Genomic DNA, 13,929 nt, shown 5'->3' on the forward strand with positions numbered 1-13,929 from the left:
ATAGTCCTTAAACGGTTTCCAGCACGTCGATCGCAAGGCTACCGAACTACAATCCCGGGATGCACAGGGATTGGGGCGGTGTTTAACGCGCCGGGTGGGGGGGGGCGGGGGGAAGGATAGAGAGGCGCGTCCCTGGCCAGGCATGCTGGGAGTTATGGTCTCTTAACGGTTTCCAGCGATTGGGCCCCGGCCTGCACACTACAATCCCAGCAGCCACCGGGCTTCGAGGCGGTGTGTAGCACTGGAGGGAAGGATAGGGAGGTGCGTCCTTAGCCAGGCGTGCTGGGAGTTATGGTCTCTTAACAGTTTCCAGTCCGTTGGTCTCAGGCCTACCTGACTACAATCCCAGCATGCGTTGGGCTTGGGGGCGGTGCGCAGCCCTAGAGGAAGGATCGGGACGGCGGGTACCTCGCAAGGCATCCTGGGAGTCATAGTACTTTAAGTATTTCCGGCCCATTGGTTGCGAGGCCAACGGACTACAATCCCAGCATGCGCTGGGTTTGGGGGTGGTGTGTAGTATGGCAGCGAAGGATAGGGAGGCGCGTCCCTAGCTAGGAGTGCTGGGAGTTATGGTGTCTTAACGGTTTGCAGCCCATTGGTCGCCGACCTGAGAACTACAATCCCAGCATGCGCTGTCTGTCCTCCCCCGTGGTGCGCAGCTCTGGAGGAAGGGAAAGGGCGGTGTGGGCCTCCGCCTTTCCTAAGCGGTGCCACCCCATCGCCAAGGGAGTCCGGAGAAGGACTTGAGGGGCAGGTCTGGCTGGGCGATGAGGACGGTGTGACGCTGCGAAGTGCACCTCCCTTGCTCAAATCGGAGGGGTCTGGTCCTCACTGAACAGCCCGCTGAACATCTCGGTGTCCTCTCACATACACACCCGCGGGGGGTTTCCAGAGCATCGCACCTCTTCCAGCCCAGGGAGCCGCCTGCTGTGCTAAACTCTATGGGAACTGAGACATCCATCTGCTGCGTGGCCCACCCGTGCGCAACTTCAGAGCTTTCAGGGGGTGATGCAGGCTGTGGCTCCTTCGCGAAAATGTCACCCTCTACAGCGCCTTTCCTGTGATATAGAAGTTGACGCGTGAGAGAGAGTATTTATTGGGTTACCCAGGATCTGCTAACAGCAGAGGAGAAAACCACAATTTCCAGGCATCATAATCTACCTAAAGATGATGGTTTAGATGTTTTACAGTTGAAATCACCAGCCTCACCTCAACTGAGTCCTGACTGACGAGTGTCTCAAAAACACAGTTGGTGACCTGATCCCTCAGGAACAAGTGGTGCTGCAGCTTTGAGGGGATGCCTTTCAAGGTGCAGAGCACTTGGGCAGCATTGGAAGTCATTCATGTTTTACATCTCTGCTTTGGATGGAAAGTTGATCACCCACAGCCGTTGGGGATGTACCTTAATATGCTGGGGCTTATCCGTTAAATTTTTCTGTCTAGACAATGAAAACCCAGGTAACCTCTTAATAATTGACGTCCCTAAGTTCCTTATGTCCTCAGGATGGTTCCTTTTGTTCCCAGATGTTACCAACTTTCATGATGCATCTAATCTGTACAAACCTGTGTATTACTCTATGTGAAAAGATACTTTGTTCAAATTACATGTTCTTATAATTTTCACTTGTGATTAGTGAGTATGGGACACTATTTAAAAAACCTGAAAAACCTCATCATAGCAATTGAATCGTGTTACTGTACTTTATGAGGAATTAACCGCTTTAGGATTAATTACACATGGGTTCATCAGCACATTTGTAAAGAAAGGAAGAAAAACTGTATGGCCTTTATGAAATTGGAAAAATAAAGAACTATATATAGGGAGACCACAGCACAATACTAGGGCCCTTCTCTTATTTTAAATAGACTCTATGGGGTCGAATGCCTGCATTCCTAACCTGTCCTGCAGTATTGTCATTCTACTCTTCACTGTGTATTTATGTGGGGGTTTCTGAATTCACTGGTCCACAGCGTGGGGATGTTGTAACATGAGCGTATCCGTCATCTGTCACCTTAATAATTAATGAAGAGAAGAGCCTTGAGATCTGTGTTCAGATGCACTGCTGCTGAGTATGTGCCTGCAAAGACACTGCCCACAGCGGTGGTCTCAGAAAGCTGAACCTGATGCCACCACAAGCTGCTGTTCACAGATCTCGGTCCTCCTTGTGATTTGAGTCTCCTGCTTAGATTTATGGTTGTGAGCCTGCTATGCTCACCCCATTTATGGTAGTATCTTTTGTGTTGCCTTTTCCATTCCATTTGTTTCCTGGGAACTCACTGTGTAGCTGCAATTCGGAGAATATGTCGGATTCCACCCCCCACTACCTAAGTCACTGTACACTGGTCACATTTGTGTCATGTTGTCAGACTCCACGCTCTTCCTCTCTAATGGAATTTGTTGAAGAAGTATAGTTACCTGTAGATCTCCTCAGTGTAATGTGGCTGGGATTCATTATGAAGCTGGGCATGTTGTCCTTGGCCTCGTTGACATTATTCAAAATACCTTTCCCATATTTTGAAGTTTGATACTATTTTGTTAATGTGAACACTTGCCATAGCAGGCTTTATTAAATATCTTTGTGAATTTAACTGTCAAAACAACTTATGAAGTAGGCACATGATCCCCATTTTACAGGTGAGGAAACTAATGTTCCAAGATTTTGCGTAATTTAATTAACTTTACACAACTTTCTGGTGCATTTTGAATCTTAAGTTGGATCTCTGCCTCCACAGTGTGTGGGCTTACCTCCTTTTCTATTTTGTGCCTCTCTGCTAGCATCTGCAAGGGTACATGTTTTATTTTTAGTACATCTTTTACTTGATGGTAGGAAACTTGACAAACAGGTCCTCAGTGGGAGAGAAAACTCACTGGAATTTGTCCTTCTCTCTGCTTCTTCTTACCCTGGCAGGTGAGAGAGTTATCAAGTGAGATGGAGCAGTGGTAGATCCTGAACAGTCCTCACCTGGAATATTGGTTATTATAAAAAAAATAGTCCTCTCACTTTTTACAAGTGTAATTTCTTTGCCTTAAAGTTTTGTCTGGGCTTTCTCTTACAGGTTCCTGTGAATGAAGTTGCAAATATTGATGAAGATAATACTACTGCCTTGCTGTCAAACAGTAACAGTCGCCTTTTTTTTGTATCTCCAATTATAAATGCAATACATACTGTAAAAAGAAAAGAACACATCATAAATATCTTTATAAAGCAAAAGTCTTGGCTGGTGGCCAGGAGCAGTGACTCATGCCTATAATCTCAGCACTTTGTGAGGCCGAGGTGGGTGGATCATGAGGTCAGGAATTTGAGACCAGCCTAGCTGACATGGTGGAACCCCGTCTCTACTAAAAAATACAAAAATTAGCTGGTCTCGGTGGCGGGTGCCTGTAATCCCAACTACCCACGAGGCTGAGGCAGGAGAATCACTTGAACCCAGGAGGCGAATGGTGCAGTGAGCCAGGATCATGCCACTGCACTCTAGCCTGGGCAACAGAGTAAGACTCCATCTCAAAAACAAAACAAAACAAAAAACTTGGTTGGCATAGTGGCTCAATCCCAGCACTTTGGGAGCCCAAGGCAGGTGAAATGTTTGAACCCAGAAGCTCAACTCTAGTGTGGGCGACATGGTAAAACCCTCTCTCTACAAAAATACAAAAATTAACCAGTTGTGGTGATGTACACCTGTATTCCCAGCTACTAGGGAGGCTGAGGTGGGAGGATTGTTTGAGCCTGGGAGGCCAAGCTTGCAGTGAGCTGTAATCACACCACTGTGCTTCCATGTGGGCAACAAAGTGAGACCCTGACCCAAAAAATAAAAATATAATAAACTGAAAGTCCCCTTTATTCCCTTCTCTTCAAACTCATTTTTTTTTAATTTGAAAAAACTGTTAAGAGGTTGTTTTTTATTCTTCTGGCTAAGTTGTATAAATTTCTTTTTTTTTTTTTTTTTTTTGAGACAGAGTCTCACTCTGTCACCCAGGCTGGAGTGGTGTGGCACGATCTCGGCTCACTGCAAGCTCTGCCTCCCGGTTTCATGTCATTCTCCTGCCTCAGCCTCCCGAGTAGCTGAGACTAGAGGTGCCCGCCACCACACCCGGCTTATTTTTTGTATTTTTAGTAGAGACAGGGTTCCACCGTGTTAGCCAGGATGGTCTTGGTCTCGATATCTGGCCCATTGATCTGCCCACTTCGTCTTCCCAGAGTGCTGGGATTGCAGGCATGAGCCACCACGCCTGGCCTGTTCTATAAATTTCTAAGTGATACACATAAAGTTTATTTTTAAAATTACACTATATTTTTTAAAATTTACTTTTTCTCCAGGTGTATTCTATCTATCTATCTATCTATCTATCTATCTATCTATCTATCTATCTATGAAAAGGCCTTGTTCTGTCACCCAGACTGGAGTTCAGTAGCTCAATTATGGCTCACTGCAGACTCAAACTCTCAGGCTCAAATGATTTTCTAACTTCAGCTTCTGAAGTAGCTGGGAGTACAGGTGCATGCCACTATTCCTGGTTAATTTGTAGTTGTTTTTTGTTTTTTTTGTTTTTTTTCTTTAAGCAGGGTCTCACTCTGTCACCTGGGCTGGAATGCAATGCACAATCACAGCTCACTCTAGCCTTGACCACTCAGGCTCAGGCAATTCTCCTGCCTCAGCCTCCTGAGCAGCTGGGACCACAAATGTGTATTAGCACACTTGGCTGTTTATTATTATTTGTAGAGACAGGGTCTCCCTATGCTGCCCAGGCATGTTGTGAACTCTTGTGCTAAAGCAGTCTGCTACCTCGGCCTCCCAAAGTGCTGGAATTACAGGTGTGAGCCACCACAACTTACCCAGCCTTTTTACTTTATGTAAGAATAGCATCAGTGTATTAAAAACATAATGGAAATTATTTATGGTGTCTTTTCAATTCTTATGCATTAAAGTTCTCTTATTAGAGCCTTTTATTAACGGTTATAGTGTATTTTCTGTAAAATTTTACTGTCATACACTACATGCCAATGATTCAAGATACCGGAACTTCATGAATGCACAGTCACAGTAGAATATTTTAGTTATCTAAGAAATATTTTTATAAATGATATATCAAGTTTATATGCAAGATAGCTGGGTCTAGTAGCAGGTGCTTGCAATCTCAGTGAAGGCTGAGGCAGGAGAATGGTTTGAACTCAGGAGGCGGAGGTTGAAATGAGCTGACATCTCGCCACTGCACTTCAGCCTGGGTGACAGAGCGAGACTCTGTCTCAAAAAAAGAAAAAAAACTTTGCCTGCAAGATTTTATGAGTAAGTATGTTTCTTACTTTTCTTTACAATTCCATATTACTGTCTCGATTATTTAGAATAGGTTCCAGGGAAGCAGTTGATTTCATTTTGCGTTTTACGTATGTATTATAATTTTGGATGCTATAATTTCCAACTCTGCCTGTACACTTCAAGTCAATGTGGATTTTTTTTTTAATAGTACAAACTGTTCATAGATTCACCTTCATAATGTTAAAAGCAGTGGCAGCTCCTGGTTTAAAAAGGGAACAGTGGAAGCAGCAGGCCATTTTATTTAAAATTGCGTTAGATTTTTCAGATGGATGATAGTTAAGATCATTAAATCCCATTACTGCTTCTAAGATTTCCACAAAATAACACATTAAATCCTCAGTCCTAAGCAATCACGACAGAGATTCAAAATTGCCTCTTAATGTCAAGGTAAACAGCGCAGTTTCTTCTCTTGCAATAAAGGTACATCATTTGATATACAAGGGAGCATCGCAGTCAGACACTTACAAGATCGTGCTGTAGAAATAACTTCCATGTTTTCATCCGCCATGGGTATCCTCACCTCTGTCTCCCATGCACTAACACTATCAGTTTCCTCATGTGTCCTTTCTACTTTCTTTGAAAGAGGATGCTGATTGCAGACAATACATGACAGAGGCATTTCAAATCAGAAAGGAGTTTCTTGAGATATACATGATTTTAGTTTTAAGTAGAATTTCCTGAAGGGTTTTAGTTACAATACCACGTTCAAGAGGATGGTGGTGAAACTCATAGTAAACGTTTGGCAAAACATAGATTATGGGGTAGCCATCTCCTAGAAACACTTCATCGGGGTTTATATATGACATGTGAAATATCGTAGGTTTAATCCTGGCACAGAACCAAAACTGAGTGCATTTCACTTGAACAGCTGACCAATCCCCAGCACAGGTCCATATCAAGAAACGGAGAAGAAAGAATCCATTTAACCCCAGAAACGTTTTCATTTGCCCAAATTGAAAAACAAATTTCACTCAGGCAACTAATGTTGGGTTTAATTAAAATATAAATCGGTCATACGTTTTCAAAATTAAATTATATGTGTGTGTGCTTGTCTCTATAAATATGTCCCTAACTTTGCTCATGGCTTATCTTCCATATTTTTTGGCTGATTTTCAGTGGTTGTTTTATCTTGTGTGGATGAATAGTCATTGTAATAGTCTTAATTTCACAAGGTGTTTAATTATAAATCTATACTTCCTTTGTGTGAGAGAAAATCTTTTGTGAACAAAATTTAATTTTTGGAAAGCTTTATAAGTCCATATTTTTTCTTTTAAAAATCGTGATTGTGGTAAAAACACATAATGTAAAATTTACCATCTTAATTCTTTTTAAGTGTATATTTCGTTAGTGTTAAGTACATTCACATAGTTATGCAAAAGATCTGTAGAACTTCTATGTCTTGCGAAACTAAAATTAAATTCCTTTTAAGACAACTGCCCATTTTACCATCTCTTCAGCCCTTAAGAAACACCATTCTAACTTTTTTTCCTATGAGTTTGTCTGCTTAAGATACCTGATTATTAATGGAATCATAGACTGTCACTTTGTTCCTGGCTTATTTCAGTTAACATGATGTTCTCAATAATTATCATATAATGTGACTTTTTAAAGACTGAATAATATTCTACTTTATGTATGTGTCACTTGTTATTAATCTGTTCATTGGTCAAGGGACATCTGGGTTATTCTGCCTTTTGGCTTGTGTTAGTAATGCTGCAATAAATTTGGGTGTGCAAATATCTCTTCTGGATCATGTGTTGTATATTTTAAATACATAGCCAGAATAGGGTTTGCTGGATTGTATAATGATCTTATTTTAAATTTTTTGAAGAGCTTTCATACTATTTTAAAAATAGGTTTGAGGTGGTAGATTATTGTGACTTTGCTTTGCATTTTTCTAGAAGAGAGATGTCGAGTATCCTTTTAAATGCCTAGTCATTTCTATATCTTCTTTGGAGAAAGTCATTTCAAACATTTGCCATTCTAAATCAAGTTACTAACTTTTTTTGTTGTTGAGTTTTAGGAATTTATATATTTTGAAAATTAACATCTACCAAATATGTGATTAGAAAATATTTTTACTTTTTTTTGTTACATGTATGTGTGTATGTATGTATGCACATATATAACCCTATACAAGGCAGGGTTTTCCTATGTTTTCATGGCTAGTCTCAAACTTTGGCCTCAAGTAATTGTTCTACCTTGGCCTCCTAAAGTTCTAGAATTATAGGCATGAGCCACCATGCCTAGCTTTCACCCACTTATTAGGTGACATTTGTATGCCACTAAATGTTTTATTTGATGTGTAGAATAGTTGAAGCTTAATGTAGTCCCTTTTTTTGTCGTTGTTCTTTTCCTTGTTGCATATGAATTTGATGTCAAACTTAAGGGAAGAGTTTTAAGACTTATGTCATAAACTTTTCCTCTATGTTTACTCCTAAGAATTTTATTAGTTTTTATGTTTAAGTATTGAATCCATTAAAAAAAAACTTTTCTTTTTTTATGTGATACAAAGGAAGCATCCAACTTTATTTTTTTCTCTGTAAATATTCAATTTGGAAAATTCTTTGTTAAAGAGATTCTTATTTTTCTATTGTGTGATCATGGAAAGCTTATGGAAGAGTATTTTATCACATATGCAAGGGTTTATTTCTGGGATCTCTATTCTGTTTCATCATCTATGTATCTGTTTTTGTGGCAATACTATATTTTTTTTTATTTTCGTAGCTTTGTATTATGATTTTAAATCAGAAAATTTAATAACTCTTTGTTCTTTTTGAAGGGTGTTTGGCTAGTCACATTTCCTAAGCAACCTTTATAATTATACACAAAAATTCTGCAAAAAAAATACCATTGGGATTTTGACAAAAATTACATTACATTTTTATATCATCATGAGTAGTAATGACAACAATTTTTTTTTTTTTTTGGAGGTGGAGTTTTAGTGAGTCACTGAGGCTGAAGGGCAGGGGTGTGAGATGTGCTCACTGCAGGCTCTGCTTCCCAGGTTCAAGCAATTCTCCAGTCTCAGCCACCAGAGTAGCTGGGAATACAGTCATGCACCATCACATCTCGCTAACTTTTGTATTTTTAGTAGAGATAGGGTTTTGCCATATTCACCAGGCTAGTCTCAAACTTCTGCTCTCAAGTGATCCACCCACTTTGGCCTCCCAAAGTCCTGGGATTACAGGCATGAGCCACGTGCCGGCCCTGACATCTTAACAATATTAAATCACCTGACACTTCAGCAAGACTATAGAAAGGTTTTGCTTAATTTCCTCTTATTTACGTATTTGCCACATTTTCTTGCTTTTGAATTCTAGTTTCATTTACTTTGTATGACTTCAGTTTTCTTAAATTTAATAAGACATGTATCCTAACAGAATGTACCCTGTGTGACTTAGAATATCGCAGATTTTGCTCCTTTCAATTGGAGAGTTCTGTAAATGCTGGTTGGGTCTATAGTGTTCAGGTTTGGCTTTCTTACTGATATTACATCTGACTATTCTAGTCGTTATTGAAAGTGGAGTCTTGAAGTCCACCATTGTTGTGTTGCTATGTATTTCTTGCATGACTTCTGTCAATATTTCTTTTACATATTTGAAAGACAAGAATCAATTGAACCTGGGAGGAGGAGGTTGAACTGAGCCTATCGCGAGATCGTGCCACTGCCCTCCAGCCTGGGAGAAAGAAACTCTGTCTCTAAAAAAAAAAAAAAAAAAAAAACAGAAAGATGTCAATGCTATTTATAGTAATATAAAAATTTAATGTAATTTTTGTCAAAATCTCATTGGTATATTTTTGCAGATTTTTCAAATTATATACATATATGATTTATAAATTATTGTTATAGATTCCTTGAAAGTTAATCCATCTCACCATTACATAATACCAATCTGTCTCGGCCGGGCGGGTGCAATGGCTCACGCCTGCAGTCCCAGCACTTTGGGAAGCCAAGGCGGGTGAATCATGAGGTCCAGAGATCGAGACCATCCTGGCCAACAAGGTGAAACGCCATCTCTACTAAGAAGTACAAAAATTAGCTGAGTGTGGTGGCGCATGCCTGTAGTCCCAGCTACTCAGGAAGCTGAGGCAGGAGAATCGATTGAACCGGGGAGGCGGAGGTTGCAGTGAGCCGAGATAGTGCCACTGCACTCCTGCCTGGTGACAGAATGAGACTCTGTCTCCAAAAACAAAAACAAAAACATAATACCAATCTGTCTCTTGTTCACATTTTTGATTTAAAATATATTTTGTTTAATATAATTATGACCATGGCCCTCCAATTGTAGCTACTCATTGCATAAAGTACATTTTCTTTATACTGTTACTTTCAACTTATTTGAGTTCTTAGAGCTGAAGTGACTCTTGTAGAGAGCACATTGCCGGATCTTCTTTGTTCTTAATACATTAAATTATTTATTAACTTTCTTTAAGGTATTTAGCTTTTTATATTTGAAGTAATTACTGCAGTTAATGAAGTTACTTTATTATTTGTAATTGTGTTCTGTGTTTCTTGTAGATGTGTTATTTATCATTTTTTCTCTTACTTCTTTATTTTTGTTTGTTGATTTTGTAGTGACATGATTGAATTTCTTTCTCATTTGCCTTTGCGTACATTCTACAGGTTTTTTTGGTAATCATCTTGAGAAATAAAGACTTCATAAATCATCTTAAAGTTATGACAGTATATAACAACTATATTTCAACTGAATGCAAAGTTGTACCTCTTCACATCCCCACCGTTTTATTAATATCACATATTATCTTTTCTTATTCTCTATGAACACACATTTATGCAGATTTTTGCTGCATTTTTTAAAGTCCATGGCAATATTTTGAAAATTTTGTGCACCATCATTATGACAGTAGAGATTTCTTTACCTGTTTATATATTTACCTTTAATATAGCACTTTCTATTTTCATGTGCTTTTATGATGCTGTGCAGCAACATTTCATTTTTTGACGTGATAGAGTTTCTTTAACGTTTCCTTTAGGACTGTTCCAGTGGTTAGTAACAGACTCAACTTTTATTTATTTTGGAAAGGTTTAGTTTTTTTATTTCTGAAGTGATATTATTCCAGTTGAAGGTTTTTGTTTGGAAGTATTTCTTCTTGTTTAATTACCTTGTCATCTGGGGATTTCTCAGCTACTTTTTAAAAATAACCGCTTTATTACTTTTCTCCTGTATTGTTTTTGTAAGATAACAAAAAATGTAAATATTTATATTTATAAATATAATAGTCCACTTGATGGTGTGCAGTACGTCCTATACTTTTTTCTACATTCTGTTTAAAAAATTTGTTTTTATCACTCAATATTTATAACTACAATGTCATTAATTGTGTAATTTTTTTCTCCTTTATTAGTCTGCTTTTGTGAGTGTTGATTAAATTTTTAATATAGTTATTATGTTCTTCAGATTCACAATTGTTGTAGGTTTTTAAAAATATTTTTATTGATATCTCATTTTCTTTATGTATCACTTCTTCTAATATTCTTTTGTTATCTGTGTTCTGTTTTTGTTCATTAAACAGTTTTTTTCTAATTACATTTTATTGAAAACTGCACTGAATGCTAAATGTCCATCTTTACAATAAACAACTACAGTAATGGTAACTCGTACTACACTACAACAAAACGTACTTCTGATAGCCATTATTTTTCTGTTTGGGACAATTTAAAAAATTTTTCTTTTCTTACAAAAACGTAAATGTACCTAATCAAAGCATCAAAATAGGCCATCTTTTTAAACAAAAAGACAATGATTCACAAAAGACTATGAACAGAACATGTAACTAATTGAGGCAAATCTAATAGAATTTGTTAAAATCAGTCACATCCAATACATCTGAAGTGTTCTTGTATAAAACACAACGTGAAGAAAAGAAGACTTTATCAATGTCTTAAAAAGTGGGTTTGTTCATAGAGCATCTGACAAGTTACCATTAAAAGTGTTTCCTGTGACATAAGAAAATGCAATATTATTTTTCTTGAACCCTTTTAGTGCAAGGGTTCAAGAAACCTTGAACCCTTTCCACTCAATAAAATAGCAGAGGATCTGAAACTGAGAAAATATACTTCATTACAAACAGCTTGTGAAACTTAATACTTTTTTTTTTTTTTTTTTTTTTTTGCTTGCATTATCGGAGGCTTTTACTGAACTTGCAACCGACTTGCCTGCTCAGTATGCAGTTCAGATATGAGAGATGCTTCTCTGTACAGGGGCCGGTACTGTCTTCAATCCTATGGGTGCGGATGACTAACACAGGCACATAGTTTACTCCACATTTTCTAGTAATGTGATCTTCCTATTAGCAAAAAGCGGTAAACAGTCCCTGTAGACTGAAGGGACTCAAGTCACAAGATGGGGATTTCCTCCTCATGGTTTTTATTTTGATGTTTGAAGTCTTGATGCAACATTCTGAGCAGGGTGTTCCGGACCTGCTGTGCCCAAGGGACTGATAAAGCAAAAAGTTCTATTTATTCTTTGTGATTTGACGCACAGATGAAAAACAACACACAATAACGGAAGTTGGTCGTTAATAAATCACACTCTAGTCTTTCAGAGCTTCCGTAAGCAGACGACATCTTCAGTTTTCTAGCTCTTGTAGTTTTAGCACTGCAATACCAATGAGCCTATGTCCAGAATCAGCTAAAAAGAGCGTCAGATTCTTTTTCTCTTAGTTTATCTATTTTTCACTGTCTCTTGTTCCCAAGTGTATCTGAATGATTACCTTCCGGCATTGTCTGTTATTTCTCCTTGGCGTACTCTCGATTGTCCCCGTGTTTGACGGCTGGTTGGGAGAGGGCGCTTGGGAAGGATGTTCCACTGTGGGGAGTTTGTGAGTCACCGGGATGCCTCCAGGGAAGATCCCTTCCATGGATGCGGGAAGTCCTCCTGGAGCCACCCCCACGATGCCTGGATGAATTGCTTGCTGGTCTATTTCCCACCAAAGCACAGATATGACAAATAATTCCTTGTTCACACAGTTTCTTAAGCTTCCTGGGATGCGGCCTGTGATGGCTCCGCAGATCTCCGTGGCAGCTGTCTCCCTCATCTCCAGTGACACCTGCTGGCTGTAGCAGGCAGTGTGAGGAGTGCAGATGAGATTGGGGCCATCTTTCAACGGACCCTGAGCAAAGCTAAAGGGCTGCGACTCATTCACGTCGAGGATTGCCCCTCGTATCCTGCCCTCCTTGAGGGCCTGTGCTAAGGCTTTCTCGTCCACCAGGCCACTACGGGCTGCATTCACAAGGAATGCTCCCTGCCTCATCTGCTTTATGGTAAAGTCATGGATAAGGTGGTGCTTAAGTTCGTGGAGACTGCAGTGCAAGGAGATGCAGTCGCTCTGCTACAGCAAATCCTGCAGGGTGTAGACCCTCTGCATGCCCAGGGACTGCTCGATCCCATCCTGCAAGTAGGGGTAATAAAATATGACGCTGAATCCAAAGGCTGTGGCTGGAACTGCGAAAGCCTGCTGCGTGCGACCCTAGCCGATGAGGCCCAGCGTCTTCCCACGAATGGGGGCCACTCCCGAGGCCACCTCGCAGATCTGCTCCGTTCTCTGAACCCGCTTGCCTTCCCACAGTGCCTGGTACAGCCATGTGTTCCTCCGGTACATGTTGAGGATGTGGCAGTTGGTGGAATTTGCTGTCTCTTCCACGGCTGCGGACGGGATGTTTCACACAGCAATTCCAAGCTCGCTGGCAGCCTTGATGTCCACGTTGTCATAGCCACTGCCCACCCCCACGATCACTCTCAAGGCCTTGAAATTTGCCAGATCCTCCCTGGTGAGGTGATGGTGTGGTACATCATGGAGCCCACGGCTCCGTTTAGAACTTTCTCGTGGATCTCCTGCGTGGACTGCATCACAGAAGGCCACGGTGGCCAGGTCCTTCAGGATGGGCATGTACACAGTGCAGTCACGGCCGACCAGGAACGCGGCCAGTGAGCGGGGGCTCAGGGGGTCTTTCATGATCTGGCGGCGAATTCCTTCACAAATTCTGTCCAATCGCTGTCTCTTGACTTAGCGCTTATCGACAAGGGCCATTCTTTACGGAACTTTGCAACTCTCAGCTCAAAAGGCAAAGCAGTCCTCTAAGAACTTAGGGGAACTCGCAGGAGTCTGTATGCATGATGCCACTATGAACCCAATATAAATTTGTTCACAAACTCTATAGTTCACACGATGGGCTGTCCGTCTTTTTAAGGGAATATAGCTTCATTGATTCAAAACCATTTAAGGTGATGAAACCCATTTGCTTGCAACTCAGCCACCATCGCGCAGTCAATCAAAAAATCTCACCACGACCCTAGGTCTGGAGCTCCTGGAGTCCGCGACCGCTGGGGGTGGAGGCGGCTTCGTCCTGGTGCAGCCAGGTGCCTGCTCCTGCTCTGAGACTTGGGCGTGGGTTGGGGGTCCACCCGGGTGTCCTGCATGGTGTCGAGTCTCCTCCCTTGCGGGGGCCCTGCGGACCGGAGGAGTGTCCATGTCATTAAGGAGCTTTGATAATTATTTTGATTTTTGAAATTATATAATGCGAATACAACAAAAACAACAAAGAATAAACCTACAAATTTTGACCTTTAAAAGTCAACAAATATTTTTAAA

General features: G+C 40.5%; 1 long non-coding RNA gene and 1 pseudogene across 1 annotated transcript; one reads left to right on the plus strand and one right to left on the minus strand.

The window, feature by feature from the left end:
* The first annotated feature begins 111 nt into the window (after window positions 1-111).
* LOC129395601 (uncharacterized) lies at window positions 112-7,052 on the plus strand. The gene is made up of 2 exons (XR_008622947.2): window positions 112-1,458; window positions 3,058-7,052. It is a non-coding gene; the product is annotated as an uncharacterized LOC129395601 (long non-coding RNA).
* A 3,703-nt stretch (window positions 7,053-10,755) lies between these two features.
* LOC129395702 (C-terminal-binding protein 2-like) lies at window positions 10,756-13,895 on the minus strand (annotated as a pseudogene).
* Window positions 13,896-13,929: the final 34 nt, after the last annotated feature.

This window comes from Pan paniscus, chromosome Y (assembly GCF_029289425.2).
Source record: "Pan paniscus chromosome Y, NHGRI_mPanPan1-v2.0_pri, whole genome shotgun sequence".
In the NCBI taxonomy this organism is placed as follows: Eukaryota; Metazoa; Chordata; class Mammalia; order Primates; family Hominidae; genus Pan; species Pan paniscus.